The sequence below is a fragment of the Cervus canadensis genome, chromosome 9, assembly GCF_019320065.1.
Source record: "Cervus canadensis isolate Bull #8, Minnesota chromosome 9, ASM1932006v1, whole genome shotgun sequence".
Taxonomy (NCBI): domain Eukaryota; kingdom Metazoa; phylum Chordata; class Mammalia; order Artiodactyla; family Cervidae; genus Cervus; species Cervus canadensis.
Window position 1 is genome coordinate 32,645,239 of NC_057394.1, and position 25,153 is coordinate 32,670,391.

The window sequence follows — 25,153 nt, forward strand, 5'->3', positions numbered from 1 at the left end:
TATCAAAAGTTGTTCATTTTGATGTAATCATTCATCAGTTATTCTATTTATGGTTTGAATTTTTAGTGTCATAAGAAATCCTTTCTTGCACAAAGACTATAAAGTCATATGAAAGAAGTAATATGATTCATGTCTCCTTTCCAGTCCTCTTTCTCCCTTCCTCTCCTGTCTGCCACCTTGGTCCTAGCATAGGCTAGGGCCACTTTCTTGATTATAGCCCAGTTCAGACCTACTCCCTGTGAATCATTTTCTATAACTCCTGGCTCTGTGCTCTTGGCTCTGCCCTCTGAGTCATCCTTCCTTTTCCATAAAAATAGCCCAAGGTTGCAGCAGAGTAGAATTCTAAGCTTGTTCCTGTTGGCAGTAAGTGGGTAATCCGAAGTCTTCTTTTCTCTTTGTGCTGCCTCTGCCCGCTTCAGTCCAAGCTAGTATAAACAGATATTTAACTCACCAATATAAAATGCCAAGATAGACAGCAACAAATCTAAAAAGTATACTCAATACTTCTATAAAGAGGCAATTAAGAAAATAAGCAGTTGCAGGCTCTGATGCCAGGCAGACTTTAGTCAAACACACAATCCACCACTTGCTAGCTCTGTAAACAGGGCTCATGTACGTTCTCTTTATTTCAGTCCTATTATCCTAAAATGTGGATAAGGAATGTAAATAAGTCAACGTTTAAAATACTTTCAGGACCTGCTACATGGTGAAAACTAAATACATTTTGGTTATTGTGAAATGGTTCTTAGTCCTTGTCACACACTGTTTACTTTCAGATTAACAAGAAAAAATTGACAGTAACAATTGAACCAAGAATAATCATAAGTTATTTTAACCAACATTTTAAAAATATAATTAGTAGTGGTAGAATTATTTTTGCAGCTTTGTATTTTTTTTTTTTTTTAGATTAAAGCATCATCACTTAATGAAAAAAAGCACTGAATAGACATTAGAAGTCTTGACTCTTCAGCCTGGCTCCTCCTCTGATCAATAGCTACTTGACATGAGTAACTCATAACCCTCTTAAGGCTTAGTTTTTATATCTTCAGAAGAGGAATTCTATCCCCTGCTCTGTTCTCTCTCTGTGGTTATTGTCACCATCAAATAAGACAATGAAGCTGCCCAAAGGAGTCATAACTATCACTGAGTACCCACTCTTGCCAGGTGCTGGGTGTACAGCATCCCATTAAGATCTCTCAAATACCCTGGGAGGGATAAGCAATTTTGAGAGCAACTTGCATTAAGGAAACAGACTCAGAAAGTTTAAGTAACTTGTTTTGGGTTACTTGCTAAACAGTACAGCTGAGTTTGGATCAACACGTGTCTCCAGTCCGCACACTCCCTCAGACCATTGCACTTGGAAAATGGTCATCCTTTTGTCATTGCATCCTGGACCATGTTAACCAGGATAAATGAGGCGAACTTGGGAAGACAGACCTGGAAGCAGATATGTTCACTGAGGTGAGGATGTGGAGTGAGGGGAGCAAGGCCAGGGCTGGGAGATGAAGCGGGGAGCCAGAACCGAGGTGGGTGGCTGCAGTACCATCAGATAAATACAGGAAATCTAAATGGAGGGGATGAAACATCTGGATGGAATAGCATCCTTAAGACCAGAGGTGAGGAAGCTTGCAGCCTAGGCGGATAAATGAGCTTCAGCATGAGGAAGCCAGCAGCAGACAGGGGGACCTCTGAGTTAGACATCACAGGGTCGGAGAGATTTTTATCTGTTTTGCTCACTGCTGCACTCCCTATGCCTGGTTTGGATAGTAAGGATCAGTAAGTAATTATTGGATAAATTTGGGGGTCTAAGGAGAAGACAGAGTTCCATAAAGTCACTGAGATAGTGAAGCTCATTTAAAGATCATTTCCACCTCATCCGAAGGAATGACTTACTGCCGAGTCAAGAAACCCTGACCCACAAGACCTCCAATTGAAAGTCAGAAATAAACCCTGGAATTCAGGTAAGGTTAGACCTGCAGGTAGGAGTCAAATGACTTGACTATAGCGCAGGAGAAAGCACTAGGGGGAGAAAATCAAGCGCATCTCTTTCTCAGTCTCCCCTCACATGGCTTCACAAAAATGCTGCCTGTCCTAACTCCATGCCAGCTTCCACTTCCTCTCTGGACCAGTGAGCACTGGGCACCCTGGTGCATTTGTAACTGGGCTCCGAAAACATATTCTCCAGGTATTCTCATTTGAAGCTATCTTTAAAGGAAGAACTAGCTCTCAACTCCAGTTGGCCCCCCAGAATTCAGTCTGTGTTTCTGTGGGTTTCTGCGTTTCTGGTGACCCTTTCATTGATATGAAACCCAAATTTATAACGTAATTCTTTTTTTTTTTTTTTTTTTTGGCTCAGAAGGTAAAGAATCTGCCTGCAATGCAGGAGACCCAAGTTTGATCCCTGGGTTGGGAAGATCCCCTGGGGAAGGGGATGGCAATCCACTCCAGTATTCTTGCCTGGAGAATCCCATGGACAGAGGAGCCTGGCGGGCACAGCCTATGGGGTCACAAAGAGTCAGACATCACTGAGCAAGTAACACTTTTCTCTTTTTTTTTCAAACTTTTTATTTTGCTTTGGGGTATAGCTAGAACTGTGGTGTTGGAGAAGACTCTTGAGAGTCCCTTGAACTGCAAGGAGATCCAACCAGTCCATCCTAAAGGAGATCAGTCCTGGGTGTTCATTGGAAGGACTGACGCTGAAGCTGAAACTCCAATACTTTGGCCACCTCATGCGAAGAGCTGACTCATTGGAAAAGACCCTGATGCTGGGAGGGATTGGGGGCAGGAGGAGAAGGGGACGACAGAGGATGAGATGGCTGGATGGCATCACCAACTCCATGGAGATGAGTTTGAGTAATCTCCGGGAGTTGGTGATGGACAGGGAGGCCTGGCATGCTGCGATTCATGGGGTTGCAGAGTCGGACACAACTGAGCGACTGAACTGAACTGAACTGAACTGAACCGATAGCTAGTTAACAGTGCTGCGGTTGTTTCCGGTGTACTAATGTGATTCTTTTTTGATACAGAGAATTGCCAACCCTGAACAGGAACTATTAAAATGTCCATTAACTCTATGCGACAGATAAGAACTCCCATATTGACTCCTCCCAAGAACTGAACCCAAGTCTGTTCCTTGATGTGTGAACTTTATAAAGGACTGTACCTCACACAAACTCATCCTCATGTTTCACTTTCTCTTCTCCATCCCCTCCCTGTTATTGATCTCTCTTTTCTCACCCCACCCCCAGAGCTTAGCAGGAATTGCTATCCTCTTTCATGACTGAACTGGCTTTCTGATATATAAGTGGTACCTTTATCTTGCTAACTGTCCCCAAATAAGAGCTCTGGAAAGCTGCTTTACTTTCAGAACTTCTTAACTCAGGATAAAGTATGGGTCCTATAAACCAATAGAAAGCTTTGGACTTTGGTTTAAGGAAACTACTCATCATGGGTGCTAGTTATTGAAAATAGCAGAACAAAGATCCCTGTGGCTTTTTAGAATACCTGTCTCCAAATATCAAGAAAATATTGTATCAGCCGAGTTGGACAAGTGAGCTGGTTAACAGAGTTCTGAAAGGAGATAACACTTAACCATCGGTCATCTTCTGTGCAGTAGAAAGAGTCATAATTAGTTCAGAGCATTTACATTTATTTTTCTGTTATGATCTGAGCTTAATCAAAAAATCCAATGGCCATATTTATGCCTATTGTTGTGTGGTCGCTAAGTCACGTCTGACTCTTTAGAGACCCCCATGGACTGTAGTCCGTCAGGCTCCTCTGTCCATGTGATTTCCCAGGCAAGAATACTGGAATGGGTTGCCATTTCCTTCTCCAGGCAATCTTCCCATCCTGGGGATCAAACCCACATCTCTGCATTGGCAGGCAGATTCTTTACCACTGAGCCACTAAAGAAGCCATATTTGTGTCTATCCAACACAAAATAATTGAGTAAAAGCAAGTATTATCTTTCCTTATTTTAACACCTGATACAGAATGCAAATACTCCTAAAATGTTTGCTGAAGCTTTAAAGTCAAATTATTCAAAGCAATTTCCCATAGTAGCTCAGAACATATCAGAGCAAAGAAAAGCAGAACATTTAATTATACTGATAAAGGGAAACTCTAAAAAGGTTGATTTGGAAACAGCATAAAGGCAGATGTCATTAGTATAATTATACTCTGAATTTTGTTTCATGTAGGGCAAAAAGAAAAAAAAATTTTCTTTCAACTGTGTTTTTTCATAGAGGACCCTGACATTATTTTTGCCCCTCAGAAAATTACTGAATTCAGGAATACAAACGCTAATGAAAAAACCTTTGACTTCCTTTCAGTTCCTAACACATACTCTAGAGTTCACGCTATGGTTATCAGGAGAAATCTATGGAAAATAAAGCTGCACAGAACTGTAGATCATCACCTGGCTTAACCTTGTCAAGCAGGAATGAGACCGAAGTGCAAGGTGACACTGACTGACAGAAATGAAAACCAATGGAAAAAACACATTGAGGAAAGGAAAGGCTTGTGAAAAAAGTTAAAGTCCTTACTCTACCATGGCCAAGATCAGAGAAAAGTAACTTACACATTATATGTTCCAAACAGATAAGTACCAGCAGTCCCTTTGAACCTGTCCATAAACCTTACTTATATCTTGATGATGGGCAATGAGGTCATTTGGAGAGAGAACGTTTCTGGTTGTACAGATTATATTCCTATGTCCTAATACCAAGGTTGTGCTGTGCTGTGCTGACTTGCATCTGACTCTTTGCAACCCCATGGACTGCAGCCCATGCCCTCCTAAAGGGAATCTTCTCAACCCAGGTATTGAACCCAGGTCTCCCACATTTCAGGCAGATTCTTTACCATCTGAGCCACTAGGGAAGCCCAATACCAAGGCTATTACATCTCAAAAATCATGCAATGGACCATATAAGGTCATAAATTAGAGGGATAAAATGATTTGGAGACCACAGTAATTTTTAATTTCCTAGGATTTATCATAGTTTTTTTGAAAATGGTGGTAAAATATAATATAACCTGTACCATTTTAGGCATTTTTTAATGTGCAGCTCAGTATTAAGTACACTCACACTGATGCACAACCAATTTCTAGAGCTCTTAATCTTTCAAAAAAAAACCTGAAACTCTACTTCTATACCCACTAAACAGCTCCCTCCCCAAGCCCCTGACAGTCACCATCCTACTTTCAATCTCTATTAACCTGACTTCTCTAGGTACTTCATATAAGTAGTATGATACAGTAATTTGTCTTTTTGTGTCTGGTTTATTTCACCTAGCATAGGGTCCTCAGTGCTCATACATGCTGCATATGTGCCAGGATTTCTTTTCTTTTTAAAGCCGAAAAATACTAAGTTGTATATATGTATCACATTTATCCATTCATCCATCACTGGGCACACTTGGGCTGCTTCCACCTTTTGGCTCTGCTACAAACTAGTCTTTCTATCTTAATCCTATGTGTCAGTGTTCCTCAGACCTACATTCATGAAAGGCTACCATATCAAGTCACTCACATTCCTACTGAGTGGGAAGACTGACCACAAAAACGTGATAGCTCCTAGGGCTTCCCTGGTCGCTCAGCAATAAAGAATCCACCTGTCAATGCAGGAAACAGGATTTGATTCCTGGGTCGGGAAGATCCCCTGGAGGAGGAAATGGCAACTCACTCCAGTAGTCTTGCCTGGGAAATCGCATGGACAGAGGAGCTGGAGGGCTACAGTTCATGGGGTCACAAAGAGTCAGACATGACTTAATGACTGAACAACAACTTCTGCTAAGATATTAAATTATATTAAAGACAGGCAGCGTTCCCTGACATTCCATGCTCACAAACATCTTGTATTATGCTGTTGAGTGGGTGAAATATCAAAATAGGTTCATGGTTGAATGTCCTCTGAGATTATTTGAACCCATACAACCATGCCCCATCCTTCTGCCCTTCTGATGTTTCTTTATACACGTCTTTTTGTTTTATCAGCTGTAGACAGTATCTCTCTTTCTATTTATTTATCACTGCACTGGGTCTTCCTTGCTATGCCTGGGCTTTCTCTAGTTGTAGTGAGTAGGGCCTACTCTCCAGGTGAGGTGTGTGGGCTTTTCATTGTAGTGGCTTCTCTTGCCGCAGAGCACAAGTTGTAGGGCGTGCGGGCTTCCGTAGTTGCAACGTGTGGGCTTGGTTGTCCCCACGACGTGTGGAATTTTTCCTGACCAGTGATTGAACCCATGTCCCCAGCACTGGCAGGCAGATTCTTAACCACTGAACCACAAGGGAAGTCCACCTTTCTGATGTTTTATCATGCACTTATAAGACACAAAATTTTAGGAAAGAGAGATAACATATGAACTTTGAAAAACTATATCCACTCGGGGAGAAGAGGATACATCAGAATCTGGGGCAAGAGGCCAATATGTATGATTGAAAATTTCTGAATATTATCCTAACACACATAACTTCTTGAAACCTACACTAATGGCTCCCTGATTACACTGCCCAGTTAAATGTAAAAAACAAAAAATACATACATACATACATATATGTATTCTTTAAGGAAAAGCATTCAAAATTAAGTAGTTTTGAATTTAAGAAAATTCCTTAAATGTGAAAGATTTAACTCAGTGAAAAAGTCACTTCTTTGCAAAAACAAATAAAAACTATCTCAAGCACATCACACAGGAACCATTTCACCCATGTGGTCTATAAGATGCAATTAGCACCTCACTAGTTACAAGCCAAGCTTCCTCCCTTCCTGCCCCACAACCTTCACCATGCCAGAGTGAAAGGCCAGGAGCCATTAGATCCATTTCAGGAGGAAGAAAACTCATGCTCTGGGTGAGTCAATGAGCTGCCACAGGCAACATGATTAGGAAATGACAGAACTGAATGTAGAACCCCAGACTTGTCTGTGGAACACAGGACAGAGAGTGTTTAGAAACTTTGTAACAATTTACAAAATTCATTCTGTCTGTTAAATCTAAAAAAAAAATAAATAAATTAGGGTTTGTATTTTAGATCTTGAGAGTTTTAATTTCATTTCTCATAATTAATTTTACTGTATTCTAAAAAGCATCCATCCACAAAAATTTGAAAATTAAAAAACAAAACTACTCTTCCACTGCAAAAAGTTTGAGATATACTGTTGGACTCAAATTCCTCTCAAAAACAAATCAATCAGTATCTATGTATGGGTGAAAATAAGCATGTATCAGGAATTCTATACACCATCTCAAAATGTAAGTAGTAGTTAAGAGATGCCAATATTCACAAAGTATGAGAATTTTGTAACCAATTTATAAAAAAACAGCATACAATGCACAAAGAGGTAAAGACTGCACTTTAAAATAGCAGATGTCAAGGACTGAATCTGAAGGTGTAGGTTAAACGTTACCGTCAAGGATACAGCGTGGTTTGACAAGGCATAGTTCCTTCCTCATGGTTGCTTATTCACGGCATGTAGAAGAAACCACAGCCCTGCCCACCCAGGGCCAAGGAGCCAACCACTCCTTAGGTCACTGAACCTTCCTGCTGGAGAGGACATCCTGTGCCTTCCTGTCATATAGGGTCACTTCACGGATCAGGAATAAATGGCAAAAAGGGTGTCTTTAGCAACCACCTGAATAACCACGTCATCTGCTTAGTGCAATCCTGCAGAATTTTTCTTTTCTTTTATATAATAGTTAAATTCAGGTACAATGCAGTTTGGGGCTGCCCTGGTGGTTCAGCAGTGAAGAATCCGCCTGCCAGTGCGGAGACATGAGTTCGATCCCTGGGCTGGGACGATCTCTTGGCAGAGGAAATGGCAACCCACTCCAGTACTCTTGTCTGGGAAATCCCGTGGACAGAGGAGCCTGGTGGGCTACAGTCCACAAGGTTTCAAGAGAGTCAGACAAGACTGAGAGACTAAACAACAACAATACAATTTATAGCATTAAAACCAGATTCTCTTTTGAGTTAATAAACTATGTTCTACAGTTTCTATCTTTGGTAAAATTGGTTCTTTAAAGCCACAGAGTTCATAATAGAACTGCCATGAGCTTTCTTGTTAATAGGAATTGTTTCATATTCAGGTTTCTTTTCATTACCTTAATTATCAGGTAATTATACTTTCCTTGTTCTACCCCAAGCAGCACTTTACCTTCCTTGGTATTTATACATCCAAATAATTGCAGATGGTTATCAAGGCCTATCTTTGTTGTCTCTAAGCCAAGGTGAACCTATTTCATTCCCTTACCTGGCTTCCTAAATCAGTGCCTCCAACCCCCTCAATCATTTTCCTGACTCTTCGTCTGAACATTTTCCAAGAAAACGTCTCTGTCTCTCCTGGTCTCAGGCTCCCAGAACAAATGTGGTTTTCAGTGCCACTTCATCAGGATCGCTTCCCTACCCCGGGGTAAATCTCTTGAATTCTTCACATCCCTTTGGTCTTTTTCCCCCCTGCCTGTATCCAGCCTGGGTCCAAGGTATTTCATTGCCCAAGGCAAAATGAAGCTTCTTTTCTTTTACAGCATGTAATTGGATTCATTTCAAAAAGCCTCACACTGTCTCCTTCCCCCCTTCCCACTCCCCTTTGGCTCTTGAATTATAGACACACTGCTAAATTATCTGGCTGTAAGAATACTGGAGTAGCCATTCCCTTCTCCAGGGGATCTTCTCAACCCAGGGATTAAACCCAGGTCTCCTACATTGCAGGCAGATCCTTTACCATCAGAGCCACCAGGGAAGGCCATATGGCTGCAAGAGATCATAAATAAGTCCAAGGCCTTGAAGGATTTGGAAAGGTCAGAGCCTCTAGGAAGCACAAGTGTAGACTTGTGGAATAATTCACTTCATTTCTAAAAGCCTCCATATCCATATCTTTAAAACTGAACAATGACAAAAAAAATAAGGAAATATATGTAAAAATAAGGAAGAGTATACAAGATTATTTGTAATAGCTAAGGAATGATATAAAGTCTTTGTTTTTTTTAATAGTAACTCAGGCTTTGTTAGAAATAATAAAGTCACAAAATGACTCATGTGGAAGAAGTGCTATCGGTAATTCAGACTTAATGATTTCTCTGCTAAAAGTCTTTGAAATCGTGAAGGGTCTGTTGCTTAAATAAAATATTTAAGGACTATAAATATAATCCTACCTGGGAAGGGATCTTTTTTTTTTTTTCAAACTTAATTTCCCAGGCAAGAGTACTGGAGTGGGTTGCCATGCCCTCCTCCAAGAGATCTTCCCAACCCAGGGATCGAACCCAGGTGTTCGACTCAGCCATACATATACATGTATCTATTCTCCCCGCTACTTCCCCCGACCCCACCATCCAGGCTGCCACATAACATTGAGCAGAATTACCTGTGTTCTATGGTAGGTCCTGTCAGGCGAGTGTATGCTCCTCGGTTCTTTGTTTCGTCACAACAAAAATTTGGAGTGACGGCCATTAAAGCCCCTTGGCGGGTCACAGCTCATGGAGGACAGACTGTGCTATAGCTCTCAGGTCTCGAACGGACCGTGTTATAGCTCTTAAATAAATCAGTGTTACAGCTCAGTGTTACAGCTCTATTTATTTAGATAATAGCAGGAAAATCCATCTTCGAGGCATGAGGGCACGTCGATCCAAAGACGCGAAGAGAAGATAGCCCCATGGCATGGGAGAGAGAGAAGAGGGCTTTGGCTCCTCTTTTTATATGTTTCTCTGTCCCTGGGCCTGTCTTATGTAAATTGGGCCAGTCAGGAGTGTTGTTTGTTTTACCTGAGGTTCTCACTCCGGTCCTCGGACCTTCCTTTGCTCTATTTTCACGGGCTTTTCCCTTCCTTGTCCTTTAGCCACCGCCATTCTGGACTCCTTTTCCCTATTCTAACTACCTAACAGACCACTTTAAATACAGCAGTGTGTACATGTCCATCCCAAACTCTCTTGGAAGGGATTGCGTAGAGATGAAGAGCTGACCTGCTGGCCATCAGGACCGCCTCACTGGGGCCGCACAGAACCCGGCACAGCTAGTGGAGCAGCTGTCAGAACTCACCTGTGCAGGTCTGGGCCTGTGTGCCATGCAAGGGGAGCAGGGCTGATGCAGCATATCAGACATCTGGATGCATGACGGGATCCATAGATACTCTGGGGAAAGACAATAAACTCCTGAGAGTGATTGTGATTGATCACCAATGAAAGTGTAATTGTGCAAGTCGGGGGCCTCCTTAAGCTGTATACATACAGACTCTCATCTTTCACAACCAAAAGGCAAGAAAAATTTAGGATCCAATCCAGAACTTAATTTAAGAGTAGCAAAGCCCCGGGAGAGGCTGTATTCTCAACATGGAGCCATTCACTACTCCAAAGTCAGGGCTCCGATTCTCTGATTCTGATGGAGTGGGAACGTAAGACAGGGGGTGGTGATATCTAAGTGAAAACATTAAAAACCTTAAATTCTAAGATTTTCCGTCTGGGCCTGCATAATTGGTTCACTCCTCCCTGTTAAAGGCTAGTGTCAATGCAAATAGTCACTAAACAATCTATGATAAGGAATAGAATAAAGTTTTATTTGAGCCAAGGACTCTAGGCCAGGAGATTCAAGAAACACTTAAATTGTGTTCCACTGGACTACAAAATGGAGGAGACTTACACAGGAAAAAACTGCAAAATTTCATAAATTGTTTGTCAAGAGCAGGCTAGAAGTAAGGATGCTTGTTAAACAAGCATTGGTCACATAGTAATGAGGGGAGACCTCAAGACAGACCATAAGGTTGCAGCTGGTAGCAGATAATTGTTTTGAGAATGGCTGCTGGTGTCCTTGAATTTGAAACAGTTCAGAAAAGTCAAGTTCTCATTGATGCAGAAACAAGTCTGAAAACATATCCAATAATGGCCATATCTATCCATGGCTCTATTTTGGATGCCTGAGCCACAGTTTGTCCGTTTGATTTTTAAATGATTTTAAATACGTCATCAGTAGTGACAGACCTCCCTTTCTTAAAAGTTATAAAGGAACTTCTGCCTTACAAGATCACACATGCACATGCACACACACACACACACACACAGCATTCTTGATCTCCTCCAACCTCCTGCCCACCAGACAAGGACTAAGGACTAAGTCAAAATAAAATCCTAATGAAGAAGTATAGATCTTCTAACAAGCGAAGAGATAAAACCTTAATATTGCCGCAAGACCCCATGATGTACCAGCAGAAACTGGAGGCGTACAGTGGAATTCTGGGTACCACATCAGTAGGAGCAGGACATACAACTGGACTAGAAAGAGTTTCTATGATGTCAGGAGCCTTCTGTGACAGAGCACTTCACCCCTGTCAAGACCTGCGGAGACAATACCAATCCATGGCTAGGCTGGCTCTGGGAAGAAAGTGACAGCCCTCACTGAATGAACAGAAACATCACAGCTATCATGGTTAATAGTAAAGAAGAGTCAAAAGACTCAGAGACATGAGCAAGCTAGAGTGGAATAAATAAATGGTAAAAGTGAATGAATGAGTAAATATCTTCCCTTTCCTTGGAAAGATACATTTACATATGGATGCCAGAATTTTCTTTCTAAAACTCAAATCTGATCACATGACTCTTCCTTCTCACATACCAAATAAAATTCAATCTCATTGTTTTAAATGTATTTTTTTTAATTACATGTGCCTGGCAGGTATTTGCCATATCAAAAAATATTTGTTACATAAATGAATGGTCATAGTAGGCTCACAAGACTCAGTTCGTCCCACTACCTTCCCTTCTAAATACCTCTCATTTGAAAGGACAGACACAATGACTTTCTCGCCATTCCCCAAATACGACAGCCATTCACAGTCTGTGCCTTTGAATAAACTGATCACTCTGACTCAAATGCTATCTCAATCTTCTTTCATCCATTCATTCAACAAATATTTATTGAGTGCTACGCACAACCCTCCCTGCCAACTCCAATTCACTCCTTATGGCATCTTCTCTGAGAAGAGGTTCCAATCTTCCCCAAGATAAGTGGGGCCCTTTGAGCATGGCACCTTGAACGTTTCCCTCTAGGAACCTCCTTTTTGAACTGCTATTTGTTGGTTTACGTGTCTTTTCAGTTCACTGAGTGCAGTCAGAGCAGGAAGACCACCCTGTAGATCAGACCCCAGTAAACAGGAAGCTGTGTTGCAGATACCACTTATTTTGTTTGCCTAGTCTCATCTTCAACATTCTTGCAGCAACACTCCTGCTTCTTCAGGGAATGACTGCACAGGCTGCAGATGGCTGTCATACTTGGGGAACGGTGAGAAAGCCATCGTGTCTGTCCTTTCAAACGAGAGGTATTTAGAAGGGAAGGTAGTGGGAGGAACCGAGTCTTGTAAGCTTAATAGGTCCATTCATTTATGTAACAAATATTCTTTGATATGGCAAATACCTGCCAGGCATATATAGTAAAAAAAAATAATAATAAATCTATAAATACATAAATAAATTATCTCCCTGCTCCCCACTCTGTGTGGCTCCAGCTGCTAATCACAGTTCATTAGTTGCATATATCACACACACCTTTAGTCACAGAAGTAGCATGTAACTCAGCTCTGGCCAGTAACGAGTCTCCTTGGACATCATGCTTTGTCCAAGAATGGACATGTGACCCAACCCAGGCTAATAAGACTTCTTCTCTGGGATATTGTATATGGCCACTGGCATAGGGAGGTGCTCCCTCTTTCCATGGGGGTCACTAACCTAAAGCAGCCTGTTGGCCATGACCTCCTGCTCTCACCAAATAAAGGAAGCATATCTGTAAGAGGGAGAATGTGGCCAACGAACAGAGACAAGCAGAGTGACAAGAGCAGACCCAACATTATTTTAGTCTCTGAGGTCCCTGAGGCCAGGCACACCCCTAGTCATTCAAGTTGTTGCTATTGTTCAGTCATTCAGGTAAATCATCCCCCCAAAATCGTTGAACGAACAAAAATGGAATTTTTAAAAATCCTTTCAAAACAGTATTCATTGTCAAAACTCCATTCAAACATATTAAGTCATTCCATAAAGTCATTCCATTATTCAGCCTCTCCTACGGGCTGGACATTCTTTTAGATGTTAGGTTGTCACAAGCAAACACCTTGAAAGTGAAAGTCGCTCGGTTGTGTCCAACTCTTTGTGTCTGCACGGACTATACAGTCCATGGAATTCGCAAGGCCAGAATACTGGAATGGGTAGCCTTTCCCTTCTCCAGGGGAATCTTTCCAACCCAGGGATTGAACCCAGGTCTCCCATATTGCAGGCAAATTCTTTACCTTCTGAGCCACCATTATACTGCTATTTGAAATTAGCACTTATCTCCAAAAAATAAATAAATAGACAAGCCCTTAGAATTTTATTGAATATTTGTATTTTAGAGTGATAAGCCCAACCTTCTTTTATTGTATTTATATTCACAGTTATTGGGATAATTTATCCTGTCATGTGAAAACAGATAATACCCCTTCAAAATAGTATAGATATTGGATCAGTCCATGCAAAAGTCAGCTAAAGATAATATATCAAATGAGGTCAGGAATAAAAATGTATACTATATATGTGCGCTCAGTCGTGTCTGACTCTTTGCGATCCCATGGACTGTAGCCCACCAGGCTCATATGTTCAGGAGATTCTCCAGACAAGTATACTGGAGTGGGTAGCCATTCCCTCCTGCAGGGGATCTTTCCAACCCAGGGATGAATCCGAGTCTCCTGCATTTCCTGAATTGCCAGGCAGATTCTTTACTGCTGAGCCGTGTTCCCCACATTGGCAGGCAGACTTCTAACCACTGAACAACCAGGGAAGTCCCAGAAACATAGCTTTTTAAAACTACAGCTCTCTGGGTACTTACCTACCTGTCAGATTCTGAATCAATGGATCTAAGATACAGCTTGAGACTCAATATCTTCTTTTTCTCAGTTCCCAAGATCAAAGTCATGCAAAGCAAGATTTGAGATCTAGAAAACAGTCCAGCACTCCTATCTGAATAAATCTTTCTTTTTCTCTACCAGTCATCACACACACTCAACTTTTTGTTATATTTATTAAATGAGATATAAAATTTCAGCTAATATTGATGAGATGGTAACTTATATCATAAAGCTACACTTAGGAAACATGATGTATTTCCATATCCAAGAATTGGGGAATTCATGAAGATCTTAGAACAAAATCCTCCTGGGGACATGTGTATACCTGTGACTGATTCATGTTGATGTACGGCAGAAACCAGCACAATATTGTAAAGTAATGATCCTCCAATTAAAAAATAAGAAAATCTACTACATCACTGGTTCACATGTTGTACAGCAGAACCTAACACACCATTGTAAAGCAATTATACACCAAAAATTTTTAAAAGAGCACCATATCTTAAAAATTTTAAGACTGCAATGGGAGCCACATTATATTTAAAATCTTTAAGTTTAGAACTCACATAGACTTGAGAATGCATTCAGTTTAACTCCTTCACTTTGTAGAAGAGAAATCAGAGCTAATGATTTCATTCAGATGGAAAATGAACTCTGAAATATATGTTTTAATGTAAAATTTTCAAATCCTGCTTTGGCCAGCACAAACAGCAATCTCCCAAATCACAAAAGCTCTTCCAAAATACTGAAACCAATCCCTGGAGTTCGTTGTATCCTTGTGTCAGTATACTGGGAGCTGATTCCATCTATAAAAACCTCTCAGTTGGCAACTATAACTTCCTTCCACCTGTTAAAATTGTCAGTTGACCTGATCATTCATAAAGTCCCTAATCTGAAAAACAAGGAAGATTCCCGATCTCAAACTGAAAAAAAATGTTGACAGATTATGGTGCTGTGTTCTAAGATGGAGCATATTCTAAAAGAGGGTGGATCATAACCTAGGTTTGTGGCTCAGATTTACTTTCAGGAAACACTCAAGGTTTCTTGAGTTTGTTTAGTGCATCTAAGCTGAACATGTAACTTTCTAATTGTAACATATAACTCAAAAAGAATACTACTTGCTGGTTTTCAAGAGAATTCTACCTCAAGGGAACTGCTATAACATGCTTCGTAGACATGCACAAATTGGTTCATGTTCATATATAGTGCCAATTTTTATAACATTAAGAATATATACACTGCAAAGTTCTTAAAAGTTACCCTTAAATGTTTAATGCCTAACTGAAGACACTTGTGGCTTTAGGTGACTTACAGTATGTCTCCATTTTACATAGTAACACTCTAAAGAGATCTGTCAAGTTTAGAATAAATTTGTACAAGGCAAGACTCAGTATAAAACCTATCTCAGATCACTTTAGACATTTTTAGCATACATATGAAGCTGATCAGAGACAGAATGCCCACACCAGATCTATCACAAGACTGTAGGGTTGTAGTTTGATTATAAAACCTGAAAGTCACATTCAGGTAGCTTAAGTCGTTGGTCAACTATGCTTCAGACTGTAAGGGAAATATTCTGGAGAATATTATAATCAAGTGAAATTATAATTTGTAATGAATAAAAATGTAATACCAAGCCTGGAGACTTCCCTAGAAGTCCAGTGGTTGTGGCTCCCTGCTTGCATTGTAGGAGGCATGGGTCTGATCCCTGGTTGGGAAAATAAGAGCCCACATATCACACAGCACAGTCCAAAAAAAAAGATGATATCTACATTTTTTTAAAAAAAGAAGAAGAACCAGGCCTGAAAGTGTCAGAGTTTTTAAGATTTTAAGATTATTTCTTTTGCTCATTAATTCCTTTAGGCAATAATCCCAAATTAAGCACATTCATTACAAATATAAACTAGTAACTTAGATCTGGAGTTTTCCATCAATAAATTAATAGGTTATATAGTATAACATTGTCTTTTTGAGATTTATTGAACTGGAGAAAGAAAATGTACTAGCTCAGTCTGAAAACTTGGAGAAAGAAAAATGTATATTCTAAGCTAGTTATTCATACTGTAAAAATTATTCAAACTATTATTTAGAAACTATAGCAAGACTGTGCCCTGAGATTTTCTCAATAAGGAAAATAAATTCCCACATGAGTTTAAAAACAATAAGTTTAAGTGCAAAGTCAACAAGTAAGGTCATCCCATCTATGAAGATGTCTTTAAATGCGACATAATACAATGTGCATACCTCCTAGTACTTATTTAGCAATTTCATCTTAACACATCTGAAATTTTAAGAAATAGTAATATTTTCCTATGCCATCAAGTTTACTGGTTATTAATTAATGAATAATATGAGAGGTAATAAATACTACATTTAGGGAAAACAATATCACACACTATACCAGGAGTTTTTAAAAGAAAAGAATGGTTTGGAAAAAATAGAATTCAATGTCACATTAAAGAAATTTTTATTCTAAATATATTAGAGGAAATATTTGGAGCAAATGTGCTAATTTCTAGTTCAGAACTTCCTGTCAACCTTTTTACTCAGTTAACAACTTTCTCATACTTCAAACACCTTTAACCTCCCTAAGGCTGTATAATTTTTCTAAAAGCACTCACTTATCAAAATGCCCTAGTTGAGAAAAAAGGGCAAGAGGCAAAGAAAAACTTAAACTTTATTTGAATTTCTCTTTTTTCCTATCTAAGAATGAGAAATATTTCAAAGGAAAAGGTTAGTGACATGTAGAAAAATCTGTGCCATATTGCACAATATGGAAAATACTTAGGACATTTGCAATACCATATTGTGTTACCTTAAAACGTCCTTCATCTTTCTCAATTTTTTTTTTTAAAAAGCTTGAAAGAACAACAGAAAAAGACATCTTCACAATGATTAAGAAATGAAATTATGAAATAAAAACTAATTATTGAGGAAGATGCAAATATTCCAAAAATATAACTGAGAGGGAAATTCATCTGTGAGCATCCTGAGAGGTAGGGCTAAAACAGGAAACACAATCACCTATGTCAATCCTTTGAACACAGAAGTGGGAGCACATCAGTGGCTTGATTAAAATAATAAACATTAATAATATCATCTAGGATTGTTATATACATATTTGTATATAAAGCTCTTGACAACAGTTTTTCAACAAATACAGAAGTCCTCTTTAATGACTCTTGCTTATATAATCTTTGCTTTCCAGACAACACAGCCTGGAGATAAAAATAGGCTCATGAGAATTCTCTGATTCTATGCCACTTGAGAAAGTGTAACCAATTTGGTTTTTTACTTTGGGGCGCTGAGCTGGGTCTTCATTGCAGCTCATGGGCTTCTCTAGTTACGGCGCACAGACTTAGCTGATTCCTGGCACGTGGAAACTTAGTTCCCCCAATCAGCATTTGATTCTGTGTCCCCTGAATTGAAAGGTGGATTCTCAACCACTGGACCACCATGGAAGTCTCAGCAACCCATTTTAAATTCCTCAGCAAAAGAAAAGTCCCCAAGAGTGGCTACAATTTGGCATCCACCATTTTCTTTCTCTCTTCTTCTGTAGTGACAGCTCCCGTCACTGCGGAGCCAAAATGGCAGCTCCGCACCCCTAGCTCACAGCAGTGGCGACCAGCAATGGGTTCATAGGGACACTGATGCTGCTGCTGAGAGCTGATGTCTGTCCTGAGACCGCCATCTTCCATCTGAATGCACCAAACTCAACTTTACCTTAGCACCTTGCCCGAGCTATTCCTCTGCCTAGGAAGGCTTTTCCTCGAGTCTTTACACGGCCAACTTCCTCAGAAATCCATGTCTCTCCTCAGATAGCCTACATTTCCCTGAACACACTAGCTATCCTCATCCTCTAGTCCCTCTCCATCCCATAAACCTGTTTTATTTTGGACTTGGACCAAGTCACCAAAACCATCAATCACTCCTTTCTGATTCTTCCTAAAAGGACAAAAATATAAAACCAATCAAGTCAAAATAAACAAACAGCAAAAAACACTTGGGCAGGTTAATGGGCAGATAGCAGAATGCGCTCCTCAAAGTTATGAAGCATCAAATAAATGAAGAGCAGACGGTGCTCTCCTCCTATCTGGTCATGAAATTCACGTTTACTTCTGATAGGTTCTGACTGGACCTGTTGCAGCAATACAGCAAAATATTAAAATGTGGCAAATACATTTCAGGATACTTCCCCCAAATTAAATATCTGCACAAACTAATGAGGTTAAGTTACTACTAACCTCAAACTTTCCGTTTGTCCCCAAAGTACAATCAAGTAAACATATTTTTTTAAAAAGAGAAAAAATGCTGCTCCCTGGAATAGAGGTGTTGGCATATGTGATGCAAAAAGGAATAATTTCAACTGAAACAAATACATCTCTAAGAAACAGCACTCTAAAGCTTAGAGCAGTCAGAAATCAAGAAAGTTTGGTTAGCTATGGGGGAAGTTCTTTACTTCATGGCAAGTCAGAACACGCAAAGATGGCAGAACTCTCACAAGATTGCACAGAGGCTCCTTACAAACGGAAAGGACTATTTAGCCATAATCTAAGTACTTTCCAAAACAATGACACTGGGATTACAGCATATGCTCCACGTTGATAAGAGTATTTTTATTACTCACCAAGTTGACTTCGAAAACATTCAGGCTTCATTTGCAGAAGTTAACACAGGATTTATTCAGGCAAATAAGTATTTATTTAGGTTGTCCTTTTGGAATGTTGGCACGGAGTGAGGCTGGTTACAAAATGTTAATATGCCAACTGCAATGGTGTTCCCAGGTGGCACTAGTGGTAAAGAACCCACCTGCCAATGCAAGAGACCTAAGAGACACAGGTTCAATTCCTGGGTCAGGAAGATCCACTGGAGAAGAGAATGGCAACCCACTCCAATATTCTTGCCTGGAGAGTCCCATGGACAGATAAACCTGGCAGGCTACAGTCCATAGGGTCGCAAAGAGTGGAACATGACTGAAGTGACTTAGCACATCACAGCACAATAGTGTTAGCTGAACTGGATGACCTGGCATTGCTATTGAAGTCTCAAGGCCGAAACAAGATACATTAAACTTTGGGAATTACAGTCACAGGACTCACTAGCAGAACTTGCAAAATACTGCTATGAAATCGCAAGGACTGTTTAGTTAGAATTCAGTTTATGTTTCCCAGCCAAGTGTCTTAAGACAAAAACAAACTTGGCATTGCGAAAACTCTTCTACCTGTTCAGACTTTCAGGACCAAGTATTCACAAGATTTTGTGAGAGCAAAACTTGTTTTTTTTTCACTTCATGCCTGTTAGAATGGATATTATCAAAAAAGACAATAAATAAGGTGTTGGTGAAGATGTGGAGAAAAAGGAACACTTCTACGCTATTGATGTGAAAGTAAGTTGATGCAATCACTGTGGAAAAGAGAATGGAGTTTCCTTAAAAAATTAAAAATAGATCTACTGTGAAAAGTGAAAGTGAAGTCGCTCAGTTGTGTCTGACTCTTTGTGACCCCATGGACTGTAGCCTGCATCAGGCTTCTCCGTCCATGGGATTTTCCAGACAAGAGTACTGGAGTGGGTTGCCATTTCCTTCTCCAGGGGATCTTTCTGACCCAGGGATTGAATCCAGGTCTCAGGGATCAAACCCAGGTCTTCCACCTTGCAGGCAAACACTTTACCCCCTGAGCCATTTTTCAGATCTACTGTATGATCCAGCAATTCTACTTCTGGGTATTTATCTGAAGAAAGTGAAAACACTAAAACATATTAAAAAGATATATGCATTCTTATGTTTATTACAGCATTATTTACAATAGCCAACATAAAGAGCCTAAGTGTCTATCCATGGATAACTGTATAAATAAAATCTGAGCTATAGATATACAACACACACACACACACACGCACACAGTAGAATATTATTCAGTTATAAAAAATAAGGAAATCTTGCCATTTACAACAACATAGATAAACCTGAAGGGCATTATACTAAGTGAAATAAGTCCATCAGAAAATAGAAATATCAGCTGTCTTATAAGTATAATCTAAAAAACAAAACAAATAAAAAACACAGAAAAAAACAAACACATAGATGCAAAGAATAGATTGATGGTGGTCAGAGTAGAAACAGGGTATGAGGAATGGGAGAAATGGGTGAAGGAAGGGGTCATTAAGTAAAAGAAAAAAGAAAATGTAGCATTCTTGGAATAAGCTGCATACTCACAAGAAGTAGAGAGATGAAAACATTAGGTAAACTTATTTATTATGTGATGTGATGCAAAATGGTTTGTGGAAATGTTTTTGAGTCATCATACCTATGGTGGTAAGGAACTAATTTAGGATCTGGGCTTGTGCTGTGTGCTCAGTCCTGTCCCCAACTCTTTGTGATCCCGTGGATTATAACCCACCAGGCTCCTCTGTCCATGGGGATTGTCCAAGCAAGAATACTGGAATAAGTTGCCATGCCCTCCTCCAGGAGATCTTCCCAATCCAGGGACTGAACCCAGGTCTCCCACATTGCAGGTGGATTCTTTACTATCTGAGCTACCAAGGAAACCCATCTTTAAAAAAAGACTATAATCCAAGTTAGAGTTATAATAAATAAATAACTTTAAATCAAAAAAATATTAAACTAAGTTTGAAACTTCATCTTACAGAAAGATAACTAGAGATTTTATGGATGTGGATGGTTAAACATATATGTGGGCCACTGAATATTTAGTTGATACCAAAAAAACTTGCAGAAAATATTTCCATATATGTATTTGTCCATAGTAGAGTTAAAGCTTTTAACCTGAAATCTGTCTAGTAATCAGAGAGACAATATTTAAGGAGAAAAATAAGAAAGTAAGTAAGATGCCCAAAACAAACTGAGAATAAAATTTGCAATTCATGTAAAAAAAAGTATAATTTCTCTAATACCAGGAGCTTCTAAATGTCAGTAAGACCAACAAAATGTAAGCAAAGTTTGGAAACAGTAAGCCACTAAAGAGTAAATACAAATATCTCCTAAAAATATGAAAAAATCTTCAATAAAGAATAATTTTAAGATGCTAGTTAAGCTATACTGAAATTCCATTTTTTACACACCAGATTAGCAAAGTTTAAAAAGTTTTATGATGTATAGTGATCCAAGCGTACAGTGAATCAGGAATTCTATTATTCCTGGTGGTGTGCAAATGAATCCAAATTTCATGGAAAGCAACAGCAATATCTATCAAAATTTACATGCACATACTTATGGAAACTCCACCTCCAGCAATTCATCCAATGGAAAGAACTATGTGTGTGCAAAAAGATATCTACATAAAGATCATCAGGGCAACAGCACCAAATTAGCAAAAGTTTGGAAATTGCAATCAGTTAAGACATTGCTTAAATAAGTGACAAGTCATCTTAACCATGGCAGCATTCTTGTTTACCTATCCAGTGATTATGGCCCAACATCTATTCTGGTATGCGTGTGTGCACATGCTCAGTTATGTCCGACTCTTTTGAGACCCCATGTACTGTAGCCCACCAGGCTTCCTCTATCCATGGGATTTTCCAAGTGAGAATACTGGAGTGGGTTGCCATTTCCTACTCCAGGGGTTCTTCCCAACAGAGTGGTGGAACCCATGTCTCTTGCATCTCCTGCATTGGCAGGTGGATCCTTAATCACTGGCACCACTTACTGTGCTAACAGTCCATATTTCGCTAATTCTCTCCCCAGCACTAGGATATATTAGTCTTGAAGAGTGTAACTCAATCACAGTCATTTCATTCTCCCTGTTGGAATATAATAAAATCTCCAGACCACTATTTCAGGAGGAAACCAGTGGCTGGGGGATAGGGACTGAAAAGAGATTTACTTATCTCTAAAAGCATCTTTGAACTCTAAATTTTTCAATTAGAACAAGCATGTATAGAAAAAATACATAAAATTTGTAAATAGCATCATCCTCCATTTTTTATTAACAAGCTGAAGCCTAAAAATTAAAATTTTAAAGGTTTTGAAAGTAGTAGCAGAAATGAAACTTAAATCTATGTTCTCTAGCTGTAAAGTGAGTCCCAGCAAGGCCCAGCCTATCTGGATACAAGGTTTGCTGTTACTTGCTTTAATATCATCTCTTCTCTCCTCTGATGAATATGCATCATGGTTTAAAAACTAATAACCATAAAGTCAGGCAGAAAGTTCAAATTCTGTCTCTGCTACTTCTTGAGAGCTATATGAATTTAAGCAGGTAGTGTATTTTCGAACCTCAGCTTATTCATTACCAAACAAAATAATAATGAAACCTTAGGGTTGTGAGAATTCAGTTTCAATTGACCCTTGAACAACACAGGTGTGAACTGCAGGGGTCCTATTCGTATTCGGATGTTTTTCAATAAATACGACAGCACCACTCTCCCCTCCCTTGGATGAATCTGTGGATGCAGAATCCTGGATGCAGAGGGCCCACCTTGGAACTTGAGTATGGAGTATCGATGGCTTTTGATATCCACCTCAGGTCCTGGAACCAATACCTCACGATAACAAGGGAGGACAGTAGCTTAAATGAGATATATTAGAAAAAGCCGCTAGTCTTGTGCTGGGCTTTAATGAGTGCTCTAATAGGTGCAGGCTTCCCTGGTGGCTCAGACAGTAAAGAATTTCCCTGCAGTCCAGGAGACCTGGGTTTGATCCCTAAATTGGGAAGATCTTCTGGAGAAGGAAATGGCAACCCACGCGAATATTTTTGCCTGGAGAATCCCATGGACAGAGGATCCTGATGGGCTACAGTCCATGGGGTCAAAAACAGACAGACACGACTGAGCGACTAACACATCCAAGTGGATGTAGGTTGTAACATGGTCACTTAAAGTAGATTTAAATGAACTTTTGGTTCAACAGTTTGGAAATTTCTCAGCACTTCTTAAAATTATCTGAAATACTGCATGTGTGTGTGTGTGTGTTAGTCGTTCAGTCATGTCCTCAACCACCAGGGGAGCAAAAATACTACATAAGGGATCATAAAAATAAGAATGGAATGCGTGCTTGTGTGCGTGCTAAGTAGCTTCAGTTGTGTCCGACTCTTTGCAACCCCACGGACTGTAGCCTACCAGGCTTCTCTGTCCATGGGATTCTCCAGGCAAGAATACTGGAGTGGGTGGCCATTCCCTTCTTCAGGGGATCTTCCTGACCCATGCCTTGAACCTGAGCCTCAGTTGGACTCCTTTTAAATTAGCAGAGAAGAGGATTCTGGGCACTGTTTCTCACACTTCAGCTTTGCCTAAACACTGGAATTACTTGGAGTAACCAGGAGTTTTTTAAACTCTTGATGCCTGAGTTCCACCTTTAGAGACTCTGATTTAATTGGTTTGGGCTGCAGTCTGGACAACTGAATTTTTAAAGAATTAATTTTAAGTTCTAATGTGCAGCCGAGGTTGAGAACTGATGGCATAGATTCTTCATAAGTCATTTGTTCTTAATTAACTTAGACCTATTCTCATCACGTCAGTAGAGGTTTTGAAAGCTTATATATTTCCTTCAAAGATTAGCAGCTTCATCAAGACCAGAATTATCTCTTTATTTCCTAATTGTTTTTTTTAACCTCTGCCTTCTAGCTTTCCATTCATCTCATTAAGGGCCTGGTTGAATCTCTATCTTCTGTTGACTGATTGGCTATTAAAGATTGAAAACTCTGACAGCAGCTGGAAGCCTCCCCGTTTTAGCGTTTCTTCCTCAGGTGATAACCTGCCTGCTGAGAACCAGATCCATGAGGTGGGGCACACAGCCACACTGCCACGGCTCCTTCTACAGGCAAATGTTGCAGAAATGGGTTCCATTCCCAGCCAAAGCACTATATTACCTCTTGTTTTTCCTTTCCTCCCATTTGTTTCAACTTTTACTGAATTAAATAATGATGCAGGCTTCCCTGATGGCTCAGTGGTAAAGAATCACCCTGACAATGCGGGGGACACAGGTTTGATTCCTGGTCCAGAAAGATCCCACATCCCACTGAGGAGCTAAGCCCATGCACTGTTGCTCGCTAAGCCCAGCTTACTGACCGGTGCTCTAGAGCCCAGAAACTGCAACTGCGGAGCCCACGTGTCACAACTACTGAAGCCTGCTTGCCCTAGAGCCTGCGCTCCACGAGAGAAGTCCCTGCAAGGAAAAGCCCATGCACCACAACTAGAGAACAGCCCTGCTCATTGCAACTAGAGAAAAGACCTCCCAGCAATAAAGACCCAGCACAGTCAAAAGTAAATACATAAATAAAATTATTTTAAAAATACAATAATGATGCATGTGAAACCATTCTCAGAAGTAACCAACTACTTTGACTTTCATTTCAGATGTTTAGGGAAGAAGAACAGATAGCAGAACTCTGGATCTGAAGTCAGGATGTGGATTTAAGCCGTGGTCTACCGCCTATGCTGGACAGTCACTTTGCTTCATTGCCTGCTAAGTCCTTTAGTCCTGTCTGACTCTGCAACGCTATGGACTCTAGCCTGCCAGGATCCTCTGTGCATGGGGTTCTCCAGGCAAGAATACTGGAGTGGGTTGCCATGTCATTCTCCAGGAAATCTTCCCGACCCAGGGACTGAAACCATCTCTTTTTGTGAGGCCTCAATTTCCTAATGCAGGAGCTGAGTAATAATGATATAGGGTTGTTAGGATAATGGGATTAGGGGTCTGAAAAGCACTTTATAAAATATAAAGCATGTTTGAAATATTAATTATTATGATTGTGAAAGGAATAAGTAAAAACCTTAAGCAAATGATTAAATTGATTTTATACAACAATAATTTAGCATCCCTCTTTTGGATTAGAAATAATTTCCCTTAAGCCTTTCCTTGTTTGCCAGAATTGATCATATCTCACATCTCTGTCTAAAACTTAACTTGGTTACCATTATTCTCTATAGTCAAAGCTATGGTTTTTCCAGTAGTCAGGTATGGATATGAGAGTTGGACCATAAAGAAAGCTGAGTGCTGAAAAACTGATGTATTCAAATTGTGGTGCTGTAAAAGACTCTTGAGAGTCCCTTGGACTGCAAGAAGTTAAAAACAGTCAATCCTAAAGGAAATCAACCCTGAATATTCATTGGAAGGACTGATGCTAAAGCTCTAATATTTGGCCACCAGATGTGGAGAGCCAACTCATTGGAAAAGATCCTGAGACTGGGAAAGATTGATGGAAGGAGAAGAGAGCAATAGAGAATGAGATGGTTGGACGACATCATTGAGTCAATGGACCCGAGTTTGAGCAAACTCTGGGATATAGTGAAGGACAGGGAAGCCTGGAATGCTGCAGTCCATGGGGTCACAAACAGTCAGACACGACTGA

General features: G+C 40.0%; 1 long non-coding RNA gene across 1 annotated transcript; it reads right to left on the minus strand.

The window, feature by feature from the left end:
* Nucleotides 1–2,774: 2,774 nt before the first annotated feature.
* LOC122447431 lies at nt 2,775–25,153 on the minus strand. Its single transcript, XR_006271224.1, has 3 exons — nt 25,042–25,153; nt 15,762–15,767; nt 2,775–2,816 (listed from the first exon to the last, which is right to left on the minus strand). It is a non-coding gene; the product is annotated as an uncharacterized LOC122447431 (long non-coding RNA).